This window comes from Nycticebus coucang, unplaced genomic scaffold, assembly GCF_027406575.1.
Source record: "Nycticebus coucang isolate mNycCou1 unplaced genomic scaffold, mNycCou1.pri scaffold_54, whole genome shotgun sequence".
Lineage (NCBI taxonomy): Eukaryota > Metazoa > Chordata > Mammalia > Primates > Lorisidae > Nycticebus > Nycticebus coucang.
The window spans coordinates 520,429-548,295 of record NW_026515584.1 but is presented as its reverse complement, the minus strand read 5'-3'; the positions used below and the strand labels follow the sequence as shown (position 1 = coordinate 548,295).

General features: G+C 36.3%; 1 long non-coding RNA gene across 1 annotated transcript; it reads left to right on the top strand.

Annotated features, from left to right (window-relative positions):
- Positions 1–308: 308 nt before the first annotated feature.
- Positions 309–27,867, top strand: LOC128579452 (uncharacterized). Its single transcript, XR_008378154.1, has 4 exons — positions 309–389; positions 19,016–19,218; positions 20,517–20,603; positions 27,326–27,867. It is a non-coding gene; the product is annotated as an uncharacterized LOC128579452 (long non-coding RNA).

The window sequence follows — 27,867 nt, the reverse complement described above, 5'->3', positions numbered from 1 at the left end:
TTGAGTATTCATAAAGCAAATAGCAGTGTAATATGAGATTGTGTCTGTTCAGATAATAAGTATGTTTGTGTGAAGCCAAGGAAAGTTTCAACTTTAAGCTATTTTGAAATGCATGCCTTTGTATATTTTTTCAAAATTTTATACATTTTCCAAAAATACACCTAGAAAAATACCTTTGCCAAATCTTCTGCTTTGTTAATCTTTGAGAAATTCTCTAATTATGCCTTTAGATATTTGTTCACAAGCTTTATGGCATTTTAAAAATTTATCTGTGATAAGAATTATTTTACAATATGTATTTTAGCCTTGAAAAAGAAAATTCAAAAACGAAAGTAAACTTTGGAAAGGCACTGGACTGCATTGAGAAATATGTGTCATCTGCAAGTTCAGTAAATCAATCTCTTACTTTCTATCATACTTAAAAGGAACTTTTTTTCTCTACTAGTACAGGCTGTACATTCTGCACCCCAAATGCCCAGAAATATTTCAGATTTTAGAATATTTATGTATACACAATAAAAGATCTTGAGGATGGGATCCAAGTCTAAACACAATATTCATTAATGCTTCATGAACAACTTATGCACAAAGCCTGAATGTAACTTGATATAATATTTTTAAGTACTAAATTTTGCATGAAACAAAGATGTGTGTTTTCACTGAAACCTGTCACATGAATTCAGATGTGGAATTTTCCACTTGTGCTGTCATCTTTATATGTAAGATGAATAACATTTTGAAGCATTTTGGATTTCAGGTTTGGAGATTTCAGGGTAGATGCTCGTCCAGGAGCACAGGGAAGGGCCTAGTCAGTGCCTGCAGGTGGTACTGAGAGGTAAAGCAAACTAAAACTCAAAGATATGGCCTTGACGGCCCTCTTTTTAAATTGGAAGTGTAGGATTGTAAAAGATTTTAGTTTAAAAAAGTGATGAAAAATAGATCTCTGGATGAGACTGTGTATTAAGGAATATTAATACACAGTCATGCCATGGAATCCCAGCACTTTATGAGGCCAAAGTAAAAAGGCCAAGGCAAAAAGATCACCTGAAGCCTGGGCCTATCTCTACAAAAACTATAAAGGCATTAGCCCATCATGGTGATATGAAACTGTAGTCGTAGCTCCTTAGAGGCCCAGTCAGGTGAATCACCTGAGCCCAGGAATTAGAGACTTCATCAAGCTGTGATGGTAGCACTGTACTTGATCTTGTGTGACAAAGTTATACCTAGTCTCAAAAAAAAAAAAAAATAGAGTTCAAAGCAAGGGGAGAAACTGGATGATAGAAAAGCTGTAAGAGGTGATTCATGCCTATAATCTAAGCACTGTAGGAGACTTGAAACCAGGAGCTGTAGACACGCCTAGGTAATGTGAGAACAAAAAGAAAGAAAGAGAGAGAAGAAAGAAATGAAGAAAGAAAGGAAGGAAGGTAGGAAGGGAGGGAGGGAGGGGAAAGAGAGAAAAGGAAGAAAAGGAAAAAAAAGAGAGAGAGAGGAGAGAGAGAGAAAGGAAGGAAGAAAGGATGGAGGGAGGGAAGGAAGGAAGGAGGGAAGGAGGAAAGGAAGGAAGGACCTGCAGGTGGTGCTGAGAGGTAAAGCTAACTAAGACTGAAAGATATGGCTTTGATTACCCTCTTTTTTAATTGAGGAAGGAAGGAAGGGAGGGAGGGAGAGAGGGAGTAAGGAAGGAAAAGGAAAGAAAGAAAGAAAAAATAATTATCCAGGTGTGGGTGTGGTGATGCTTCCCTATAGTTCCAGCTATTCAAGAGGCTGCAGTGAGAAAATAAAATGAGCCCTCATATTAGAGGTTGCAATGAGCTATGATCATGGCATTGTACTGAGAGTCAGAGCAAGACCCTGGCTCAAATAAAAGAAAGTTTAAAACAGAAATAAATAAAATTTAAAATAGAAAATAAAAAATAAAAATAAATGAAAAGCTGCAAGAAACAGGGAAAAAGGCATGTTTATTATAGAGAAGTCTTAAACTTTGTGGGGGTTTGTTTTGTTTTGTTTTTGAGTTTGTTAGGGAAAGTCCCTATTATAATTGTTTCTCACTCTGGGGAGATGTGCCCTATGTCCTTACATGTGCCCATTAGGTGGGACCACACTGATCCCATTCCCTTCTCCCCCTTTTTCCTCCCCCCTTAGCTCAACTGGAGTTAAATTGACTTTTCGTTTTGTGGGGGCATGTATTAGTTGGTCTACCAGCTTCATATTACTGTTGAATCCATTGGATACTTGCTTTTCCATTCTTGTGATACTTTACTAAAAAGAATGTTTTCTAACTATCCAGATGTAAATTCTCCAACTTTTTATGCTAAGTAGTATTTCATAGTATACATATACCACAGTTTGTTAATCCATTCATGAGTTGGTAAGCACTAGGGTAGTTTCCACATCTTGGTGATTGTAAACTGAGCAGCAATAATCAAATGCAGATGTCTTTATGATAAGGTGCTATTTTTTTCTTCTGGGTAGATGCCTAGTAGTGGCATTGTGGGATCAAATGGGAGGTATAATTTGAGTTCTTTGAGGACTCTCCCTACTTCTTTCCAAAGAGACTCTGTTAGTTTGCAATCTCAACAACAGTGTAAAGATGTTCACTTTTCTCCACATTTGCACAAGCATCTCATTTGGGACCCTGTGATGTAAGCTATTCTGAGTGGGGTTAAGTGATATCTAAAAATGATTTTGATTGTATTTCTGTGATTTAGATTGTATTTCTGTGATGATTGTATTTCTGTGATGATTTCTGATTTTTTTCATGTTTGTTAGCCCTTCATTTGTCTTCTTCATAGGTTGTGTTCATGACTCTTGCCCAGTGATAGATGGGATTGTTTGTTCTTTTTATGTTGATTAATCTGAATTCCCTGTGGATTCTAATTATCAACCCTTTGTCAGATTAATAACCTGCAAGTATCTTTTCCCATTCCACAGGTTCTTTATTTGCTTTAGTTTTTTTTTATTTTTATTAAATCATAGCTGTGTACATTATTATGATCATGGGGCACCATACACTTGGTTCATAGACCGTTTGACATCTTTTCATTACACTAGTTAACATAGCTTTCGTGGCATTCTCTTAGTTATTTGGCTAAGACCTTTACATTCCACTTTTACTAGGATTCACATATTCCCTTGAAGATTACTCAACCTGTTCCAAAAGGTAGAAAAAGAAGGAAGACTACCCAACACGTTCTATGAAGCAAACATCACCCTGATCCCCAAACCAGGAAAAGACCCAACAAAAAAAGAAAATTGTAGACCAATATCACTAATGAATATAGATGCAAAAATATTCGACAAGATTCTAACAAACAGAATCCAGCAACTTATCAAACAAATCATACATCATGACCAAGTCGGTTTTATCCCAGGGTCTCAAGGCTGGTTCAATATACTTAAATCTATAAATGTAATTCAGCACATAAACAAATTAAAAAAACAAAGACCATATGATTCTCTCAATCAATGCAGAAAAAGCTTTTGATAACATCCAACATCCCTTCATGATCAGAACACTTAAGAAAATTGGTATAGAAGGGACATTTCTTAAACTGATAGAGGCCATATACAGCAAACCCACAGCCAATATCATATTGAATGGAGTTAAATTGGAATAATTTCCACTCAGATCTGGAACCAGACAAGGCTGCCCATTGTCTCCATTGGTCTTTAACATTGTAATGGAAGTAGGCTCAGTGCCTGTGGCTCAAGCAGCTAAGGTGCCAGCCATATACACCTGAGCTGGCAGGTTCGAATCCAAAGTGGAGGCCCACCAAACAACAATGACAACTACAACCAAAAAATAGCCAGGTGTTGTGGCCAGTGCCTGTGGTCCCAGCTACTTGTGAGGCAGAGGCAGGAGAATCGCTTAAACCCAGGAGTTGGAGGTTGCTGTGAGCTGTGATGCCACTACACTCTACCCAGGGCGACAGCTTAAGACTCCATCTCAAAAAAAAAAAAAAAAAAAAAAAAACATTTTAATGGAAGTTTTAGCCACCACAATTAGGGAAGAAAAGGCGATGAAGGGTATCCACATAGGGTCAGAAGAGAACAAACTTTCACTCTTTGTAGATGATATGATTGTATATCTGGAAAATACTAGGGACTCTACTACAAAACTCTTAGAAGTGATCAAGGAATACAGCAGCGTCTCGTGTTACAAAATCAACATTCATAAATCGGTAGCCTTTATATATACCTACAATCGTCAAGTTGAAAAAACAATTAAGGACTCTATCCCATTCACAGTAGTGCCAAAGAAGATGAAATACTTTGGAGTTTATCTAACAAAGAGATCTATATAAAGATAATTATGAAACTCTAAGAAAAGAGATAGCTGAGAATGTTAACAAATGGAAAAATATACCATGCCATGGTTGGGAAGAATCAACATTGTTAAAATGTCCATACTACCCAAAGCAATATATAATTTCAACGCAATCCCCATTAAAGCTCCACGGTCATACTTTAAAGATCTTGAAAAAACAATACTTAGTTTTATATGGAATCAGAAAAAACCTCAAATAGCCAAGACATTACTCAGAAATAAAAAACAAAGCAGGAGGAATCACTCTACCAGACCTCAGACTATACTACAAATCGATAGTGATCAAAACAGCATGCTGGGCAGTGCCTGTGGCTCAAGGGGATAGGGCGCTGGTCCCATATGCCAGAGGTGGTGGGTTCAAACCCAGTCCTGGCCAAAAACCACAAAAAAAAACAAACAAACAAACAAAAACAGCATGGTACTGGCACAAAAACAGAGAAGTAGACGTCTGGAACAGAATAGAGAACCAAGAGATGAATCCAGCTAATTACTGTTATTTAATCTTTGACAAGCCAATTAAAAACATTCAATGGGGAAAAGATTCCCTATTTAACAAATGGTGCTGGGTGAACTGGCTGACAACCTGTAGAAGACTGAAACTGGACCCACACCTCTCACCATTAACCAATATAGCCTCTCACTGGATTAAAGATTTAAACCTAAGACATGAAACTATAAAAATACTAGAAGAGAGTGCAGGGAAAACCCTTGAAGAAATTGGGTTGGGCGAGTTTTTCATGAGAAGGATCCCCCAGGCAATTGAAGCTGCTTCAAAAATACACTATTGGGACTTGATCAAACTGAAAAGCTTCTGCACAGCCAAGAACACAGGAAATAAAGCAAGCAAACAGCCCTCAGAATGGGAAAAGATATTTGCAGGTTATGTCTCTGACAAAGATTTCATAACAAGAATCCACAGAGAACTCAAACGCATTAGCAAGAACAGAACAAGGGATCCCATCGCAGGCTGGGAAAAGGACTTGAAGAGAAATTTCTCTGAAGAAGACAGGCACACGGCCTTCAGACATATGAAAAAAATGCTCATCATCTTTAATCATCAGAGAAAAGCAAATCAAAACTACTTTGAGATATCATCTAACTCCAGTGAGACTAGCCTACATCACAAAATCCCAAAACCAGAGATGTTGGCGTGGATGTGGAGAAAAGGGAACACTTTTGCACTGCTGGTGGGAATGCAAATTAATACATTCCTTTTGGAAAGAGATATGGAGAACACTCAGAGATCTAAAAATAGATCTGCCATTCAATCTTGTAATCCCTCTACTGGGCATATACCCAGAAGACCAAAAATCACATCGTAACAAAAATATTTGTATTAGAGTATTTATTGCAGCCCTATTCATAATTGCTAAGTCATGGAAAAAGCCCAAGTGCCCATTGATCCACAAATGCATTAATAAATTGCGGTATATGTACACCATGGAATATTATGCAGCCTTAAAAAAGATGGAGACTTTACCTCTTTCATGTTTACATGGATGGAGCTGGAACATATTCTTCTTAGTAAAGTGTCTCAAGAATGGAAGAAAAAGTACCCAATGTACTCACCCTTATTATGAAACTAATGTAGGACCTTCATATGAAAACTATAACCCAGTTACAACGTAAGAATAGGGAAGGGGAGAAAGAGGAGGGAGGGAGGGGGATTAATGGCATCTTGCTTTAGTTTTTGTGTCCTTAACTCTGCAGAGACTTTCCAGCTTAATTAAGTCCCATTTGTTTAATTTTGGTATTGTCGTGGATTGCCAACAGAGTCTACATAAAATCTTTCCCCAGGTCTACATCATCAAGTTTTCCCCTACACTTTCTTCTAGGACTTTTATCATTTCATGTCTTAGATTTAAACTTTTATCCATCTTGAATTCAATTTTTGTAAGTTGACGAAAAGTGCAGGTCCACTTTCAGTTTTTATGTGAATTATCCAGTTCTCCCAGTACCATTTATTGAATAGTGATTATTTGTTTGGTTTATCAAAGATCAGATAGCAATAAGAAGCTGGTTTCATCTCTAGGTTTTCTATTCTGTTCTATATGTCTGTATTTCTATTTTTGTTCCTGTACCATGCTGTTCTGATAACTGTGGACTTACAATATAATGTAAAGTCTGGTAGAGTGATACTTCTGGATTTGTTTTTATTATTAATAATTTCCTTGGCTTTATGGGTTTTTTTATTGTTTCCATACAACATGCAGAACTCTTTCTTCCATTTCTTCAAAGTATGATGTTGGTATTTTAATGGTAATTACATCGAATCCATACATTACTTTGGGTTTTATAAACATTGTAACAATGCAAATCTTCCCAGTCGTGTACATGACATATTCTTCCATATATTCATGTCTCCTGCTATTTCTTTTCTTAGGGTTTCATAATTCTCTTTGTAAAGATCTTTCATGTCCTTGGTTAAGTATATTCCCAGGTATTTCACTTTCTTTGAAGCTGCTCTGAAGGGTATTGTGTCCCTGTTTGCCTCTCATCTTAATTGTTATTTGCATACACAAAGGCTCCTGATTTGAGCACATTGATTTTATACTCCACACCATTACTCTATATCTTGATCACTCCCAGGAGTCGTGTAGTTGAATCAGTTGGGTTCTCTAAGTATAAAATGATAACATTGGCAAAGAGTGAAAGTTTGACCTCCTCGGCCATCATTTGTATCCACTTAATGTCCTTCTCTTTCCTGATTGCATTAGTTAAAACTTCCAGAGCTATGTGGAATACCAGTGGTGATGGTGGACATCCTGTCTAGTTTCAGTTCTAAGTGGAAAACTTTATTCAGTGTGAAATTGGCTGTGAGTTTGTCCCAGAAGGCTTCAACCAATTAAGAAATGTGTCATCTCTGCCTATTTTCTTGAGTGTTCTTGTTAGAAAAAGATGCTGAATATTGCCAAATGCTTTTTCTGCATCTATTGAGAGGATTTTATGGTCTTTATTTTGGCTTCTATTGATATGGTGAATTATGTTTATGGACTTGTGTAGGTTAAACTAGCTTCATCTTAGCATCCCTGGGATGAAGCCGATTTGATTATGACATATAATTTTTTTAAATGTATAGATAAAATCTATTTTCTAGGATTTTGTTGAGTATATTTCTGTCAATATTCATTAGTGAAATTGGTCTGTTGTTCTCTTTTTAGTTTGGTCTTTTCTTGGTATTGGTATCAGGGTGATATTTTCTTCAGAGAACATGCTAGGGAAGGTTTCTTTCTTCTCAGTGTTTTGGAATTCATTCTGCATGGTAGGTATAAGCTCTTGATTGAAGATTTGATCAAATTCTCGTGAAGCCATGTGGTTTAGGGATTTTCTTTTTGTTGTTGGAAGCTTTTTTATTGTTATTTAAATTTCAGTGCTTGATATTTGTCTGTTCTAGAGCTCTATTTCTCCCTGGTTAAGTCTAGGGAGACAGTGTGATTCCAGGTATTGGTCCATTTCGTCCACATTGTCAAATTTCTGGGCATAGAGTTGCTTGTAGTAGACAGAGATAATCTCTTGTATCTCTGTGGTATCTGTAGTTATTTCCCCTTTTTTTGTTTCTGATTGAGGTTTTAGAGATTTTAATGCTATCTTTCTATTTAATCTGGCCAAAGGTTTATTGATTTTATTTATCTTTTCAAAGAACGAACTTTCCATTTTATTGATTTTCTGAATGATTCTTTTGTTTACAACTTCATTTATTTCTAATTTAATTTTGGTTATTTCTTTTCTTCTGCTAGGTTTGCAATTGGATTACTCTTCCTTCTCCATTTCTTTGAGATGATTCATTAGGCTGTTGATGTGCTCTCTTTCTATATTTCATATGTTGGTATCTAATGCAATAAATTTCCTCTTATGACATCTTTTTCAGTATCCCACAGGTTTTGGGAATCTGTGGCTTCATTGTCATGCTGTTCATGAAATCTAATAATTTCCTTCTTTCATCCTCCTTGATTCAACTGTCATGTAGCATAAAGTTTGTAGTTTCCAGGACTTTGTGTGTGGATGAAGGTTTTTGTTGCAATCGATTTCTATCTTTATTCCCTGGTGGACTGAAAAGATGCAAAGTATTATTTAAAATTTTTTAAAAAAATTGTTGAGGTTTGATTTGTGTCTGTGGGCTGAAGTATGATCCATGGGCTGATAGAAGAACATATTCTCTTTGGCTTTGGGGTTGTGTGTTCTATATATGTCTATTAAGCATACTGATCTAGGATAGCATTCAAGTTCCTTGTTTCTATGTGTAGTTTCTGTTTAGTGGCTCTGTCCAGTTCTCTTGGAGGAATGTTAAAGTCCCTAGCTACTGTGGTGTTGTAGGATATTATATTGTTCAGACAATTAGTGTTGGCTTCATAAATCTGGGACCATATAAGTTGGGTGTTATATACTTTTAGAATTGAAATGTCCTCTTGTTCTATTGTTCCCTTGACCAGTATATAGTGACCCTCTTTGTTATTACTTACTTTTTTGCTTTAAATACAATTGTCTCTGAAAATAAACTTGCAACCCCTCCTTTTCTGATTTCCTTTAGTTTTTTGTTTTTTTTTTTATATAAAACATCTAATTTTAATCAGCAATACCAATTATCAAATCAATCAGCCAAAGCAGATCTTTTTCAATTCACATACATATGTTAAAATGTATCATTATATCAACTTCTCAGTTTTGAATTTAAGGCTCTGCCACTTTCATTATTTCTTACTGATATTTTCTTTTTTTTTTTTTTATTGTTGGGGATTCATTGAGGGTACAATAAGCCAGTTACACTGATTACAATTGTTAGGTAAAGTCCCTCTTGCAATCATGTCTTGCCCCCATAAAGTGTGACACACACTAAGGCCCCACCCCCCTCCCTCCATCCCTCTTTCTGCTTCCCCCCCATGACCTTAATTGTCATTAATTGTCCTCATATCAAGATTGAGTACATAGGATTCATGCTTCTCCATTCTTGTGATGCTTTACTAAGAATAATGTCTTCCACTTCCATCCAGGTTAATACGAAGGATGTAAAGTCTCCATTTTTTTTAATGGCTGAATAGTATTCCATGGTATACATATACCACAGCTTGTTAATCCATTCCTGGGTTGGTGGGCATTTAGGCTGTTTCCACATTTTGGCGATTGTAAATTGAGCTGCAATAAACAGTCTAGTACAAGTGTCCTTATGATAAAAGGATTTCTTTCCTTCTGGGTAGATGCCCAGTAATGGGATTGCGGGATCGAATGGGAGGTCTAGGTTGAGTGCTTTGAGGTTTCTCCATACTTCCTTCCAGAAAGGTTGTACTAGTTTGCAGTCCCACCAGCAGTGTAAAAGTGTTCCCTTCTCTCCACATCCACGCCAGCATCTGCAGTTTTGAGATTTTGTGATATGGGCCATTCTCACTGGGGTTAGATGATATCTCAGGGATGTTTTGATTTGCATTTCTCTAATATATAGAGATGATGAACATTTTTTCATGTGTTTGTTAGCCATTTGTCTGTCGTCTTTAGAGAAAGTTCTATTCATGTCTCTTGCCCATTGATATAAGGGATTGTTGGCTTTTTTCATGTGGATTAATTTGAGTTCTCTATAGATCCTGGTTATCAAGCTTTTGTCTGTTTGAAAATATGCAAATATCCTTTCCCATTGTGTGGGTTGTCTCTTTGCTTTGGTTATTGTCTCCTTAGCTGTACAAAAGCTTTTCAGTTTAATGAAGTCCCATTTGTTTATTTTTGTTGTTGTTGCAATTGCCATGGCAGTCCTCTTCATGAAGTCTTCCCCCAGGCCAATATCTTCCAGTGTTTTACCTATGCTTTCTTTGAGGATTTTTATTGTTTCATGCCTTAAATTCAAGTCCTTTATCCATCTTGAATCAATTTTTGTAAGTGGGGAAAGATGTGGGTCCAGTTTCAGTCTTTTACATGTAGACATCCAGTTCTCCCAACACCTGAATAGGGAGTTTTTCCCCCAAGGTAAGTTCTTGTTTGGTTTATCGAAGATTAGGTGGTTGTAAGATGTTAGTTTCATTTCTTGGTGTTCAATTTGATTCCAAGTGTCTATGTCTCTGTTTTTGTGCCAGTACCATGCTGTCTTGACCACTATGGCTTTGTAGTACAGACTAAAATCTTGTATGCTGATGCCCCCAGCTTTATTTTTGTTACAAAGAACTGCCTTAGCTATACGGGGTTTTTTCTGGTTCCATACAAAACGCAGAATCATTTTTTCCAAATCTAGAAAGTACGATGTAGGTACTTTGATAGGAATGGCATTGAATAGGTAGATTGCTTTGGGAAGTATAGACATTTTAACAATGTTGATTTTTCCCATCCATGAGCATGGTATGTTCTTCCATTTGTTAATATCCTCTGCTATTTCCTTTCTGAGGAGTTCATAGTTTTCTTTATAGAGGTCCTTCACCTCCTTCGTTAGGTATATTCCTAGGTATTTCATTTTCTTTGAAACTATGGTGAAGGGAGTTGTGTCCTTAATTAGCTTCTCATCTTGACTGTTATTGGTGTATACAAAGGCTACTGACTTGTGGACATTGATTTTATATCCTGAAACATTACTGTATTTTTTGATGACTTCTAGGAGTCTTGTGGTTGAGTCTTTAGGGTTCTCTAAGTATAAGATCATGTCGTCAGCAAAGAGGGAGAGTTTGACCTCCTCTGCTCCCATTTCGATTCCCTTTATTTCCTTGTCTTGCCTAATTGTATTGGCTAGAACTTCCAGCACTATGTTGAATAGTAAAGGTGACAGAGGACAACCTTGTCTGGTTCCAGTTCTAAGAGGAAAAGCTTTCAGTTTAACTCCATTCAGTAAAATATTGGCTGTGGGTTTGTCATAGATAGCTTCAATCAGTTTTAGAAATGTGCCACCTATGCCTATACTCTTCAGTGTTCTAATTAGAAAAGGATGCTGGATTTTATCAAATGCTTTTTCTGCATCTATTGAGAGGATCATGTGATCTTTATTTTTGCCTCTGTTAATATGGTGGATAACGTTTATGGACTTGCGTATGTTAAACCAGCCTTGCATCCCTGGGATGAAGCCTACTTGATCATGATGAATGACTTTTTTGATGGTAAGCTGTAATCTATTGGCTAGGATTTTGTTGAGAATTTTTGCATCTATATTCATGAGTGAGATTGGTCTGAAATTCTCCTTTTTGTTTGGGTCTTTTCCTGGTTTTGGTATCAGGGTGATGTTTGCTTCATAGAATGTGTTTGGGAAGATTCCTTCTTCCTCAATTTTTTGGAATAATTTCTGCAGTACAGGAATAAGCTCTTCCTTGAAGGTTTGATAGAATTCTGGAGTGAAGAAATCTGGACCAGGGCATTTTTTAGTTGGAAGCTTTTTTATTGTTTCTTTGATCTCAGTGCTTGAAATTGGTCTGTTCAGGAGGTCTATTTCTTCCTGGCTAAGTCTAGGGAGAGGGTGTGATTCCAAATATTGATCCATTTCCTTCACATTGTCAAATTTCTGGGCATAGAGTTTCTGGTAGTATTCAGAGATGATCTCTTGTATCTCTGTGGGATCAGTTGTTATTTCCCCTTTATCGTTTCTGATTGAGGTTACTAGAGATTTTACTTTTCTATTTCTAGTTAGTCTGGCCAATGGTTTATCTATTTTATTTATTTTTTCAAAAAACCAACTCCTTGTTTCATTAATTTTCTGAATGATTCTTTTGTTTTCAATTTCATTGATCTCTGATTTGATTTTGGATATTTCTTTTCTTCTACTGAGTTTAGGCTTAGATTGTTCTTCTTTTTCCAATTCCATAAGATCTCTTGTGAGACTGTTGATGTGCTCTCTTTCTGTTTTTCGAATGTAGGCATCTAAAGCGATGAATTTTCCTCTCAAAAATGCTTTTGCAGTATCCCACAGGTTTTGGTAGCTTGTGTCTTCATTGTTGTTATGCTCAAGGAAGTTAATGATTTCCTGTTTTATTTCTTCCTTCACCCATCTGTTATTCAACAGAAGATTGTTTAATTTCCATGCCTTTGGGTGGGGTCGAGCATTTCTGTTAGAGTTGAGTTCCACCTTTAGTGCCTTATGGTCTGAAAAGATACAAGGTAAAATTTCAATTCTTTTGATTGTGTTGATATTTGTTTTGTGTCCCAGGATATGATCAATTTTGGAGAATGTTCCATGGGGTGATGAGAAGAATGTATATTCTTTATCTTTGGGATGGAGTGTTCTATATGCGTCTATCAAGCATAGTTGTTCTAGGGTCTCATTTAAATCTCTTATATCTTTGTTTAATTTCTGTTTAGAGGATCTGTCCAACTCTGTAAGAGGTGTGTTAAAGTCCCCTGTTATGATGGTATTATCAGATATCATATTGCTCAGACTGAGTAAGGTCTGCTTCAAGAATCTGGGAGCATTTAAATTGGGTGCATAAATATTTAGAATTGAAATGTCTTCTTGTTGTAGTTTTCCCTTGACCAATATAAAGTGACCATCTTTGTCTTTTTTGACTTTAGTTGCTTTAAATCCACATGTATCTGAAAACAAAATTGCAACTCCTCTTTTCTTCTGAATTCCATTTGCCTGAAAAATTGTCTTCCAACCCTTGACTCGGAGCTTTAATTTGTCTTTTGAAGCCAGGTGTGTTTCTTGCAGACAGCAAATGGATGGCTTGTGTTTTTTAATCCAGTCAGCCAATCTATGTCTCTTCAGTGGGGAATTCAAGCCATTAACATTTATGGAGATAATTGATAAGTGTGGTAGTATTCTATTCATCTTATTTGGTGAGAGTCCATTGCTTAGTTTTATCTTTTGCATCAGTGTGGAGGTTAGGCTCTGTCCTTTGATTTCTGAGTTCTTACTTTGCTGCTGATCCATTGTGGTGGTCAGTGTGCAGAACAGGTTGAAGTATTTCCTGTAGAGCTGGTCTTGTTGTGGCGAATTTCCTCAATGTTTGTATATCCATAAATGATTTGATTTCTCCATCAATTTTGAAGCTTAGCTTAGCAGGGTACAGAATTCTGGGCTGAAAATTGTTCTGTTTAAGTAGATTAAAGGTAGATGACCATTGTCTTCTTGCTTGGAAAGTTTCATTAGAGAAGTCTGCGGTCACTCTGATGGATTTGCCCCTGTAGGTCAACTGGCGCTTACTCCTGGCAGCTTGCAGAATCTTTTCTTTTGTCTTGACTTTGGACAGGTTCATCACAATGTGTCTTGGAGAAGCTCGGTTAGAGTTGAGGCGACCTGGGGTCCGATAGCCCTCTGAAAGCAGTGTGTCAGAATCTTTGGTGATGTTTGGGAAATTTTCTTTTATAATATTCTCTAGTATGGCTTCCATTCCTCTGGGGCATTCTTCTTCCCCTTCTGGAATTCCTATAACTCGTATGTTGGAACGCTTCATAAAGTCCCATAATTCTGACAGTGAACGTTCTGCTTTCTCTCTCTTCTTTTCTGCCTCTTTTACTATGTGAGTTATCTCAAAAACTTTGTCTTCTACCTCTGAAATTCTTTCTTCTGCATGGTCTAACCTGTTGCTGATACTTTCCATTGCATCTTTAAGTTCCCTGATTGACTGTTTCATTTCCTTCAGCTCTGCTATATCCTTTTTATATTCTTCATATCGTTCATCTCTGATTTGATTCTGTTTTTGGATTTCCTTTTGGTTATTTTCCACTTTATTAGCAGTTTCCTTCATTGTTTCCATCATTTCTTTCATTGTTTTCAACATGTGTATTCTAAATTCCCTTTCTGTCATTCCTAACATTTCTGTATAGGTGGAATCCTCTGCAGTAGCTACCTCATGGTCCCTTGGCAGGGTTGTTCTGGACTGGTTCTTCATGTTGCCTGGAGTTTTCTGCTGATTCTTCCTCATGAGTGATTTCTTTTATCTGTTTCCTTGCCCTAATTTTCCTTTCACTTCCTCTTGCTCTTTAAGATCTTGTGCCTGTGGACTAAGGGTTACAGGACCAGAAGGGTGATAAGATTGAAGAGCAAAAAAGGGTTGAAAGAAAGGAGGACCGAGTGATAAGAAAAAAAAAAAAGATAGATAGAGAAAGGAGAGGGGGTGGGGATAAGGAATATTGACAAAAAGAAGAGAGGCACAGAAAGAGGGAGACAGGGCAATATAGGTGTACAGTAGGGTACTTTGACACAACCTTAAAAAAACCCCACCTTCTGGGGGTGCCCCAGTTGGGTGGTTCCCTTGAGGTCAGCAGCTCTTTGCTAACCTGATCAGACACAGTACCTCACCTCCACCAAGTAGAGAGGAAAGACAAAAATGCTATAAATCAAACCAAAACAAGCAAACAGAAAACTTTACGGGGATATAATGGGGTGAAAAACCAAATGATAGCGGTAGAAACACTAGCAAAAATGAAGTTGTAGTTATTAAAAAAGGCAGCAATGGGAAATTATAATTAAACTAGAAAAATTGAGAAAGAAAAAGGGATCTGTATGGAAAAGATTGAAATTAAAAAACAAAAGAACATCAACAACGTCAAAATAAACAAACAAAAAACAAAAAAGAAAAAATACACAACCAAAAACAAAGCAGTTTGTATATGTTATTGAATATTGTCTGGGCAACACGTGGTCTTATGGGGTATGAGATGTTAGTCACAGTTCTGATACGACTGGAGGCAGCTGATTTCTCAAACCCCAGCAGGTAGACACCCTAAATCTCTCTTCAGCCCAGTGAAAAGGCACTTTGAACTTGCAAACTTGCTGAGCAGAAGCTTTCCCAGCTTTCTTGCTGGAATCACTGCTGAAGTGGCTATCCACTTACCCAGGGTGCCAAAACAGGTCTCACTCTGCCCCTGAGGGTTAGGGCTGCAAGGCGGCTCAGACCCCACCCTTAGGCTACTTGGTTGCTGGGTTACCAGCTCCCACCCGTTTCTAGCTCTGCGACCCTGAGGGCGGAGCTTGCCGGGGCATTCCTTTAGTTTTTTAATATTTTAAATATATTTTCCTTCATTAAATCATAACTGTGTACCTTAATGCATTTATGGGGTATAATGTGGTGATTGAACATGTTGAAGGATAAAACAAGACTCAGGATGAAGGCCTGGAAAACAATAATTCAGGCAAATGGTAATCATCTCCTCGCTTACTTAACTGCTGGTTCACCCTGAGTCTTCTTTTGTCCTTCAACATTAGGTGTGTTTCTAGAGACAGCATATAGATGGATTGTGCTTTTTTATCCAGTCACCCAGTCTGTGCCTTGTCAGTGGGGAATCCAAGCCATTCATTGAGAGAATTGTTAAGTATCGTGGAGTTCTATTCACCTTATTTTGTGAAGGTCCATTGCTTAATTTTATTTTTTGCACCAATGTGGAAGCTACGTTTTGTTCTTCAGTTTCTGGGTGTCTACTTTTCTTGGAGGTCCATTGTGATGGTCAGTATGGAGAATGGGTCTGAGTATTTCTGCAGAGCTGGACGTGTATTGGCAGTTTTCATCAATGTTTGCATGTCAATAAAAGATTTGATTTCTCTGTCAAATTTAAAACATAGTATACAGAATCCTGGGCTGAAAATTGTTATATTCAAGAAAGTTAAATGTCAATGACCACCTTCTTCTGGATTACAAAGTTTCAGCTGAAAGGTTCACTGTCACCCTAATGGATTGGCTCTTATAATTCAATTGGTGCTTACTCTTGGTTGCTTGCAGAATTTTCTCTTTAATTTTGACCTTGGACAGGTTCATTACAATGTGTCTGTTGAGATAAACCAGAGTTTGATATGCATCTAAGAGGACTGTGTCAGAATCTTGGTGATGCTTGGGAAATTTTCATTGACAATATGCTCTAGAAGGGCTTCTATACCTTTGGGTTATTTTCCTTTCCCCTCAGGGATCACTTTAATTTGTGTATTTGTGTGCTTGATGAATTTCCATAATTCTCTAAGCTCTGCTTTTACTCTTTTCTGCCTCTTTAAATGCCTGAGTTAGCTCAAGAGACATATCCCCTAGCTCTGAGATTCTTCTTTCTCCATGGTCTAATCTATTATTTGTACTTCTACTGCATCTTTAACTTCCCTGGGTGACTCCTTTATTTCTTTAAGGTCTAGTACCTCTTTCCTATCTTTTATTCACTTCTTAAGTCAATTTTTGGATTTCCCTTCAGTGATTATCCGCTTTCCCTTCAATTCCCTTCATCATTTTTGCCATCCATACTCTAAATTCCCTTGATGTTATTTCCATAATTTCCTTCTAGGTGGGATCCTCTATGGTAGCTGCCTCATGGTCCCTTGAGGTTAGGGTTGATCTGTTTTGGTTTTTCGTGTTGCCAGATTTTTTTTCTTGTTGGTTTTTCCTCATTATGTGCTTTCTTCTTTATCCATATCCTTCCCCTACATTTTCCTATCACGTCCTCCTTCTTAAATGTTCTTGTTTCTGTGCTTGAATGTTGGAGTGACCTTTTGGTACAGGGACGAAAGGAAGAAAAGAGAAATGAATGAGAAAGGAGAAAAGAAACAGAAAATAAGGGTGAAAGAAAAAGAAAAGAAAGGACAGGAAGAGAAATACGGGAGTAATAGTGGTGTTCAACAGGGTGCATTGACCCATACATGCAATTTCAGGACTCTGAGGGGCCAAGGAAGTTGGGTTCTCCACAGTCAAGAGCTCCTTATCAGCCTGACCAAAAGCAAGACCTTGCCTCCAACATATGCAAAAGCAAAACATCTTTGTGTCACTGGGGGTACCTACTAATACTGTCCTTTGGAAGTCTAAAGTGAGAAGGACACCCAAGCCCAGGTTTTAAGGCCTCCTTGAGCCATGCCAATGCCATGGACCCCAGCCTAGGCCCCAGAGCAAGGCTCTGTCCCATAAATAAAATACAGAATGAAAGAGAACAAAGCAGATGAGAATAAAATAAAGAAAATAAATAAAATTATAAACTTTGTGGGGAAAAGGAGGGATAGAGCGATACCTTAGTTATCATTTGAAAAATTTATGAAGGAAAGATGAGAAAAATCTAGAAAAAGGAAGGAAAGAAAAAATAGAAAAGTAAGTTTAAAAAGCAAAGAAATGCTAACATAAAATGGAATCCTTATTATACAAGAAATTAAAAATGAAAAAATAAAACACAAGGAAAGAAAAACTTAAAAAAATTAGAAGGAAAAAATTTTAAATATACATACAGATAGCAATATATTACCTGGACTTCAGGTGGCACTCTGGGGGTTGGAGATGCAAAACAAACATGCTGATTCTGCTATATAAGATGGATGTGGGAAGCCACTGTCTAGTTGCTGAGGAAACCCACTTCCTTCTTTCTGACTTATTATCCCTCAGTCAGGGCATGGTGGTTTCATTAACATTCAGTCATAGCAGGGTGGGGGCCTGAAGCTTTTACCAGACTTTTTAGGATACACACCTCAAGTTTCCAAACAGTGCCCCTTGGCCAAAAAGTGGCTTTTCTGGGATGTGAGAACCATCCACCTCACCCCAAGGATGGCTACCCAGCTCATCAGGTACACCACAGCCAGTCACGTGCTGGGACCCTGTAGGCTGTTTCTTCCCAGTGGCCCTCCCCTCCCACAATGACAGCCCTCTGATGGCAGCCAACCTAATCAAAGTTACACCCTGCCTGGTAGTTCAATCCCTGCCACTGGGCACCATTCAAGTTCACTCTCTCACGCAGGCTCTCCCAAGGCAGCTATGGTGAGCACCCAAGTCCAAAAAATCTGCAGGACAGTACTTTCCTGTCTTTACCCCTCTGCCAGAGGGTCGGCCAGCCTCTGCAAGCAGGCACCTGCTTTCTATGCTGGTCCTACACTGCTCCTGACCTCCTTGTGAATGTGTAGGTGATTATATACTGATTTCATACTAGTATTGAATACACTGGATACTTTTTTCCCCATTTTTGAGATACTTTACTAAGAAGAATAACCTAATTTACATAATGCAATGAGACATTTATAAACTATTAAGAAAAGCGTACGAATGCCTTACCACATCAAATAAGTAAGCGAGGAGATGGTTCTGTTAATCATTTAAATGTAAGCATTCCACGTTGTCTATCAAATCACATTTTACTTCATAAATGCATTAGTGTACACAGTTACTATTTGATAAATAAAACAAAAAGAAAATCATTTGATTATTAAGAGAAGTTAACATAGATCCACAGGAAAGAAAAAGCTGTGATTTAGAAATTAGACCACACTCTTGAATTGTTCTTAAGATACACTATTTAACATTTTTAAAATTTAAATTGATTCTAATATTCTTTGAATGATCATATTACATGAGTTCTAACATAATGATTCCTTTTGTAGAATTATATTTAATATTGAATTATATTAACAGCTTACTTTTTTTGTTGTTTTTATTTTTGAGACAGAGTCTCACTCAATAGAGTAACCTTGTGTCACAGCTCACAGCAACCTCAGACTCTTGGGCTTAAGCAATTCTCTTGCTTTAGCTTCCCAAGTAGCTGGGACTACAGGCACCCACCACAATGCCCAGCTATTTTTTTTGTGTGTGTGTTATAATTGTCCTTGTTTGGCAGGCCTGGGCTGGGTTCAAACTCACAAGCCCCAGTGTATGTGGCCAGCACCCTAGCTGCTGAGCTATAGGTGCTTTGCCAACTTAGTTGATCTTGATGATGAACATTTGCAATGTATGCTTTCTCCCCATGTTTAAACTTACTCAGGGCATCACTGACTCAACACATTAAAAAATAAATATACAAGAACTATTCATATTATAATTCTTTAAAATGTATCCTTTCAATTTGTTTTAGACTGGAGCATCATCTCAAGGAAAATTAGAGCATATTGTTTCAGCAGGAGCTCAGATGAAATCCTGTATTGCATATCTGGAATCTGAAATCTCTGTAACAGAAACTTCTCGAGAAGAAATCAATGAAACCACATTTCGGAAATACAAGCAACTCTATCTAAAAGAATTGAAAATTAGAAAATTGTCATACAAAAAACTAAGAGAGTAGGTCAAAACACAAAATCATAGAAAATAAATTAAGTTCATTAATTTTCCTCAATGCATAATTTTTTAGGGAGGGAAGCTCATGAAATTATTTGGAAATAAAAACAGGTCTTAGTGAACTTAATTTTGAAATATTCATTCAGAGCAGTTTGTTTTTCTCCCTTTTTATGATTTTATATGAAATTTTTTCCTATGAATTATTATGTAGTGAACCTGATCTCTTATTCCTTCAGCTAGATATTTTTGTAGCTTTATAATTTAGACAGTGATATTGTTATAAATTTCTTGCCACCATTCCACTAGGTAAAAATATTAACGAGTTTCATTAATCTAATGAAGATTACAACTTAAACCCAAATAGTCAAGTACTACAACTATTCTTTCAGCATCTTCTGGCACCTGGAAAATTAACTTTTCTTGGCTGTGATCTTTGGTCTTGGCACTAGTGGGCACATTGAGAAAAAATTTCTGGTATAGTTTTTCCACTCAACACAAAGGCAGATTTGCAAAACTTGCATACTTGATTAACACAGAGATAAAGGATGGATAATTCACGAAGTTCTTAAAAATAATGCCATGGTCAGCCTGAGGTATGGAAGACACACAAAAGGTTAGGCCCCACCACTCATGCCTTGGTAACAATGTTATCAGCTGATTTCCACCAGTGCTTGCTGAAGTTCTTCTTGATCACCAACTCAGCCATCTCATTCTCACCTAGAAGTTGTTGCTCTGAATTATCTCTCAGTGCCCAATACTTAACTTTCCCCATATAGTGGGTGAAATGTAAAAGGGTGGCAAAAGCAAGTGCTTGAAGAAGTCTTTGAGGAACTTTTTTTTTTTTTTTAATCTTTGTACTGGCTTAAGAGAATAAGTTTTTCTCTAACTTTTTTGTTGTGGAATGTTTAGTATAGTCAAGCAAATTGATATATTCCCTATTGCACATAGTTGCTCTCTAAACATAAGTATTTCTAATGATACCCTCAAGTGTTTATTATAAAGAGAGCCATTACAGAAGGCAGCGAGCGTACCCTGTTGATCTTTACATCATTGACAGCCATACCTCTCCCCTCTGCACTTGAACTATTTTCTTATTAGAAACTATTTTCTTATTTAGAATGCTTTTATAACTAGAGTTGCACAGAGTAGGCCTGCCCTGACACATTTTCAGTTACAAAACACTGTTTAAATGGAAATTTTATTTACACTTATGCCAACTTCTTAATATTAAATTGCAAGCCACTTAGGAAAGCTTTAGGAAAAATGAAATACTAACCACTCATCCTTTGCAATCTTCATAGAATTCATCAGAATCTAACAGAAGACACTGCTGATTTGCTTGATGAAAAAAAGAGTAACAGATCTTGATGTATCACTCTTGCCATAAGGTCAGTTCTAGATTCACTTGTATTGAAAATATTTAAAAAGTGTAGTTTTCAACAGAAAGTTTATTTGAAGGGAACCTTGGTGATCTTCTGCCTCAAGCCCAGAGATTTCAGATAACAGCCTAGTGAACTACCTAACCAAAGTTAGTTATGTTATCTTTTTTTCTTTTGAGTTTCAAATTTCTGACGTAACTTTTCTTTTTAATTTGTGGAAATGCCGAGTTGTTTAATTAACTTAACATGTTAAGCAAAGATCATAATTATCTACCTTAATTAAGAAAAGAAACAGAAATTTTCTTTTAAGTCCCTGGTGCTCTCATTTTCAAGAGATACCCATTTGTTACCTTGATGGGATAAATATAACTAAACTGATGCATTTTACATTTTTTATTTTTTAATTTTTTTATTAAATCATAAAGAGATAGATCTTAACCTGTATGATGTAAGCATTCCAAATTGTGTATGAAATCAGCACACTGTACCCCATAAATGCATTACTGTATGCATTTTACATTTTCTAAAAAGCTACATTTAAATTACATTTAGGGCATTGAACATTATTGCCTAATAATCGAATGAATACCCATAGGTGCTCTGAGTTACTTTGTAATTGATTTCACTGTGACTGTGTTTCATAACACTTCAAGGTTTCCTGCACCACCTAAAGTGTTCCACCCCTAATCACAAGGGAATGCTTGCCATCCAAAACTTTAACCACATAGGATGTTTACTACCTATAGGAATCCAACATAGACACTTTTTATGAATTCAATAAGCCTGTAATACAAAGAAATATTAATTCTGTTTCTAATTAATTTCTTTTTTTTTTACTTTATTACATAACCATATGTCCTTAATTACCATTGAACTTATGGCGGTTTTGTATCAAGTTTCATAAAATGTATAGATTTCTGGGCAATTGTATTATACTTTTTAAATAGTGAAATCAAGCAACTAATTGAGCTTTTAAAATGAAGTTTATCCATGCCTCTCTATTTGACCATTGCTTGAATGATCCAAGACCAAGATGGCAAAAGTATCAAAGATGTGTAAATAGCAATGACAACCAAAGAGAATCAATTAATTCCTCCTACTCAGAATTTCTTGTAAAGGAACACATGGTTCCCATTTCTCTTGGAGATGTAACAAGAACCTGGTATTACAGCCATTTTATTTTATTCATAGTAAGAATTCATTTCTGCAAATCTCAAAATGGATCCGATGATGACAAGCTGTGTCAATTGTAGAGGCCATAAAGAAAAAGTTACTTCAACTGTCTTGTCCCAATTTAAATTGCTTATCTAATGTTTGGCCATTTTTACTCTGGGGGACATTACAAAGGCCGTTCACAGGAACACATTCCTGTGGGAGTCTGAGGCAGGATGAGCTCTGGAGCCCAAGCAGTTCAAGCTGTGGCGTGCGGTGATCATCCCTGTGTATAGCCACTGCACTCCAACCTGAGCAATATAGCATGGCCCTGTCTCAAAAAGAATTTACAAAAACCATAAAACATTTGTTTGAACAAAAACAAATAGCAACTAATTTTCATGATGATTTTAATACTTAAATGGCAAAATACTAGCTTACAAATTTTTCTTCATTATTTGGCTTACTTAGTGTTTGTTTTTTTAAAAAACAAAACATGAGATGATCAGGGTCTATGTACTTCCGAGTCATGAAATTGAACTACTGGATATAAAAAGAAAATGAGTGTTAAATACTCTGCAAATATAAAATGTCCTCATTGGCTCTTACCAGGAAAGTCAGATAATGTATCATTTTATAGAATAATGATGAAAGAATGTATAAGTACAGATGCAGTGAAAGGGAAGATTTTGGAGGAAATATTCTCCCATAATTTTTCAGAAGGAAAGGAATGTTTATTTTAAATGTGTATATTCCTTCCATTTTCTCTGAGTTATATTTAAAAATCTGTGTGGTTTTATCAATGTGCAGAAAAGTAGCTGAAAAAGAACTCCACATTCAAGGAGGTGACCTAAAGCCCATTCCCGGGCTGACGCTAATTTCCTTTTTGACTTTAGACAAACTACAATCTCTCTGACCCAGTGTTGCCTCTAATATGAATTGAGGGGGTTGATTACATTAATGTGTTTTATGGGTTTTTGGAATTTTTTACAAATATAAAGTTTCTTTAAAAAAATGCATGAAACCGTATTATACAAAACAGAAACACAGTCGTCTGGCTAAAGGAGGCATGCTGCCTCTCTAGGTGTGACTTCCTTGACTCTTAATCCTACAGTGTTCTCTCTGGACACTTAGATTTCCCTGGGACATAGATTGTAAGTTACCAGTTATGAGAGAATCTTCTTAATTAGCTAAAATTTGCTGATACATTTGTGTTCTGTACATAATATTACAATATTCCTATATTTAAGAATGAAAAATTAGAAACAAAGTTGCAAATGTGCTCCTCATATTAATATTGGACTTCAAGCTACCCCTGCCACCTGAAACCTAATCTCCACCTGCAAATAAACAGAAAGAACATGGAGATAGGGGCAGTGCTTTTCCTACAAATAATTGGTGCATTGTACTCCATAGGGAGCTAAGATAGCTTTTGACTTAGTATTATGTATGAAAATATTAGCAGTTCATTAAGCTTTTTTATTTCCTCTGGCAGTCATCAGTTTTTCCTAAGATATTGCTCCACACACTTCACAAACCATTGGTGGTACCTTGTCAGTGATCAATGTCACCGAGATATTTTTCTCCCCCTTTAGCTTTTGTCATCTGTACCAGGCACTGTATTAAATAATTCACTTGGGGACAATGATTCTGCATTTCTATTAAGAGAAGTATGAGGAAAAATACATGACTTAATAGGAACATAAAAATAAAGTGAGAGAGGGCAGCGCCTGTGGCTCAGTGAGTAAGGCGCCAGCCCCATATACCGAGGGTGGCGGGTTCAAACCCAGCCCCGGCCAAAGTGCAACAAAAAAATAGCCGGGTGTTGTGACGGGCGCCTGTAGTCCCAGCTGCTCGGGAGGCTGAGGCAAGAGAATCGCGTAAGCCCAAGAGCTAGAGGTTGCTGTGAGTCCTTTGACGTCATGGCACTCTACTGAGGGCAGTACAGTGAGACTCTGTCTCTACAAAAAAATAAATAAATAAATAAATAAATAAAGTGAGAGAGACTTTTTAAAAGTCCTTTAATATTTGAAAATTTTCACTTGTGAATACAGACAAAATAACTGCAGCCTCCCATCATCTAGTGCAAGACTGGAGTCATCATAGATCAAGCTCTTATTCCATAACGTACATATACCACAATTTGTTAATCTGTTCCTGGGTTAATGGACATTTGGGTTGCTTCCATGACTTGGCAATTATGAATTGGACTGACAATTTATAATTGAGGTGATGGTTATGTTAATCAGTATGATGTAAGCATTCCATATTTTATATCAAATTAGCACACTGTGCCCCATAAATGTACATAGTTATGATTTAATAAAAAATAAATAAAATATGAAAAAATCAAGATCTTTCTTGAAGCTTTTAGGTGCCCTCCCAGAGATGCTCCTTCCCTTTGGCCTGGGTCTGTCTCTTTCCCTGTGAGCTCTCACATCTGACCTGGTGTCTCTTTCCCAAGGACAGTTGCCCTTGCCATCACTTATGTGGGAAAGTATTCAAAAGCCAATGAGAGGCAGGAAGAGAACTGATTCCAGGGTTGGAATAAGAGCAACTACTTCGACCACGTGCTAAGAGTTAGGAGGAAAGATGACCTCTCCTTAAATATGTTATATAAAAAGTATTCTCCATCTAGAGAAAACACTCCTTTAGCACAGAAGTAAGCAATCTGTTGAGAAGTGTATTTCATTTTTATATGATTAAAATGTATATAAAACAGTTTGTGAATCAGGCATAAAGGAGTTAAAAAAAATCCACACATAACTAGCGAATATTTAAAAGAAGAGCTCCCTGGGGAAAGCTAATAAGATTACACTAGTAGTTCCTTAATTCAAGTCATGTAAGGATGTACATTTTACATAGTCTTTATTGATGGTAATGTGAGTATTCATTCTGTAAAAGCTTCTCTTTATATTTGGTATTAAAGTTTTACTTTTATAAGACCTAGTTAGTATGGTTTCATTATGTATTTTATAATCCTGTCAATAATATTATCACAGAAATGTTATGGAAAACAATCTATGAAAATATTAGGAAACCATTTTAACTTATGTCGTGTGGGCAAAGTGGCCTGTGATTCCAACACTTTTGGAAGCCAAGGTGGGTTGATCACTTGAGGCCAGGAGTTTGAGTCTAGTTTGTGCAAGATAGTGAGACCCCCAATCTCTACGAAATGTTTTATAACATATCAAAAAAATTGACTTTATATCTATAATTTATAAATCCCTTGGATATTATATTATCAACACAAAACATTAACTATATTCAGTAGAGTATTTGAGATCCTATTTTTGGCACTTAGTAAGAGAACACATTTTATACAAGAGTTAAATAAGAATACTGAAGATGGAGACACTTGCAATATAGTTTGTTTCACACATTTAATAAATTACCTAACAACTGTAATTAATCTAATATTAAAAAAAGGTAGTTATTTCTGATCTGAAAAAAACCAAAGTTATGATTAACAAGTTATTTATACTTTTGCATCTAATCCTGTTACACAAAGTCTTGAATCAAAGAAACTAAGTTTGAAAATGAGCTTTAACCTGTATTTATTCTTTTCTTCAAGCAAATTTTCTGAAGTGTTTGTATCTGTATGAATAAGGAAAGGTTAATAATAGCACAGATGGCATAATATTTACACTTAATCTTTTGTCAGTAGAATTTGGATAGGACATTACGACAATGCCACTTCATGTATATGTTTAAGATTCTGAGATGAAAAGTTATTAGCTTTGAACATACCTAAAAATTCTAATTTTCTAAAACTGGAGAGTGCAAAGATCATTTTTAAGAGAAAATCAACTAAAGTGAAAAAACTGATTCAACTTTTATAAATAACAGAGTTTTGCTCAGAATTAACAAAAAAAAATACATAGATTACAAAGTATGACTTGAGTTGTTTGACCTTTATATTAATAAATAGAAAAATCAGGACTCTGAAATGATGTATATTCAATAGTAAACCTATGGTAACTGTATTTTATCAGATTATTATAAATAGCATTACATTTTGATGTTCTATATTACGTAAAACAGTTTGTAAACTTAAAATAAGCTGCAATTTACTTTCACTCATGTGATTATTCTTTTATTTAAAAATGCTCGTCAGATCTAGTTTCGAAATTTTTTGTTTAAAGGACGCATTTTATAAGAAATATGTCATTCCGTAGCCGGGCATTGTGGCGGGTGCCTGTAGTCACAGCTACTCGGGACGCTGGGGCATGAGAATCGCTTGGGCCCAGGAGTTGGAGGTTGCTGTGAGCTGTGTGAGGCCACGGCACTCTACCGAGGGCCATAAAGTGAGACTTGTCTCTAAAAAAAAAAATAGAAATGTGTCATTCCCATGATAATATCTCTTGTTTAAATTTAACATTATATATAATATTTGTCTTATTTCAGATCTAGGATTTGTTGCCAAAATTTATGAATTAAGTTAAGATTAATTATTGATTTCTGAAATGAACTTGATAGAGCAAGTGGCACCACTCTTTATTGTGTGGTCAAAGGATACTACATTACATTTTTTTTTTTCTCACACAAATCTACTGAAAACTGTGAACACATAGACACTCATCGTGAAGAGTGTACACATGCTTCGTTTAATTCGTGTTTCACAGCTTTAAACATCTCGGGAGGGAAGGCTATGCATCTTTTTCTCTGGCTCTACACTTCCTTCACTTTTGCCATTTCTGAGGGATTCTCAGCACACTGAAGCTATTCCTGGAAAGCAAAGGACTCACCAACTTCTCAGGTTTACCTAGTGATTTAAGGCCAAAGTCCCCAGACACATGTAGTAACACTTAGTCAAGCCATTATAGCTCATTAGCAGTCACTTGACAGGTGACGTTTTCAATGTCTGGTCATTTACTTGTCATTAGTTTTCTTTTGCCCTTAGGAAAAGTACCAAATTCCTTAGCATGGGAATAAAAATACTTAAATCAATTTGGTTTATGTGAAGTTATTCAGCTTTATCTCTTAGGACTTACTGTGCTCTGCCCCTGTGTTCTAGCAACTGGCTCAACTAAACCACTTAGGATTCCCCATGTTCTTTCCCCACCCCATCAGCTGCGTGAGGTAGCTTCTTCCTCTCCCTCGTTCTTCAGGCAACCTACATATTGTCTCCACCAAAAAGCCTGTGATGCTGACACAGAACTAGGATGGCTTCTGTGTGCATGTTTCAGTACTGTCCTGATTTGTGCCTGTCATGGTGTCTGTGACTCTGGAAATGGCCTAGCTCTTTTTTCAGGTTATTGTAGACATTTGTTGAGGGATGGACTATATTATGTCTTGTAATTTCAATGCTTGCCACAGTACCTTAGCATAGGACTGTAGAATAGATGAATGAAGAATGAGAAAAGGAGAAACTGATAATTTAACCACAGTGATAATCAATTTATAATTAATATGTAGCATTAGGCATATTATTCTTAATAATTTTTCATTACTAACATAACTGTGCAGATATAGTTTTAATCCTCTGTAATATTGGATAACTTCTTAATTCTTCTTTACTGACTTATACTCAGTTAATTATGAAATCTTTTAGTCAAAAATTCTTTTTTATTTCCTAGCTGCTTCTGAATATGCATCTGGATTCGACATATCTTCTCCTTTAATCATATGATGTGTTAAATGTAAACCAAGTTCTAGTTGGAAAAGCACATGAGAATATATACAAATTTTACAGAAAAAAGTTCCATAATCAGAAAGATAATAAAATGTTCTTACTGGGCTGTTTAAATGGTGTACTGTTTTTCATTCAATGTATCACATGGGAGAATCTTTGCGAAAAGAAAATAATTTATACCATATCTTTATAATAAAAATTTATTTATGTTTTAAATAATGTTTCTTGGCCTATTAACTATTCAGTGAATTTTGCAGTTGAAGCCAGTATTGCTGCGTTTCCATATACAAACTGCCCTCATGCCAGCTGCTTAGCAACCAAACCACCAAGTTGTCATTGATATTTCAATGGAGTTGAGAGTTAGGTTATTTGTATTTTATAGCTAGTATAATAATATGTAGTAATAGATTCAAATTTATTTTTTTAATTCTTTATTAAATCATAACTGTCTACATTAATGCATTTACAGGGTACAATGTGCTGATT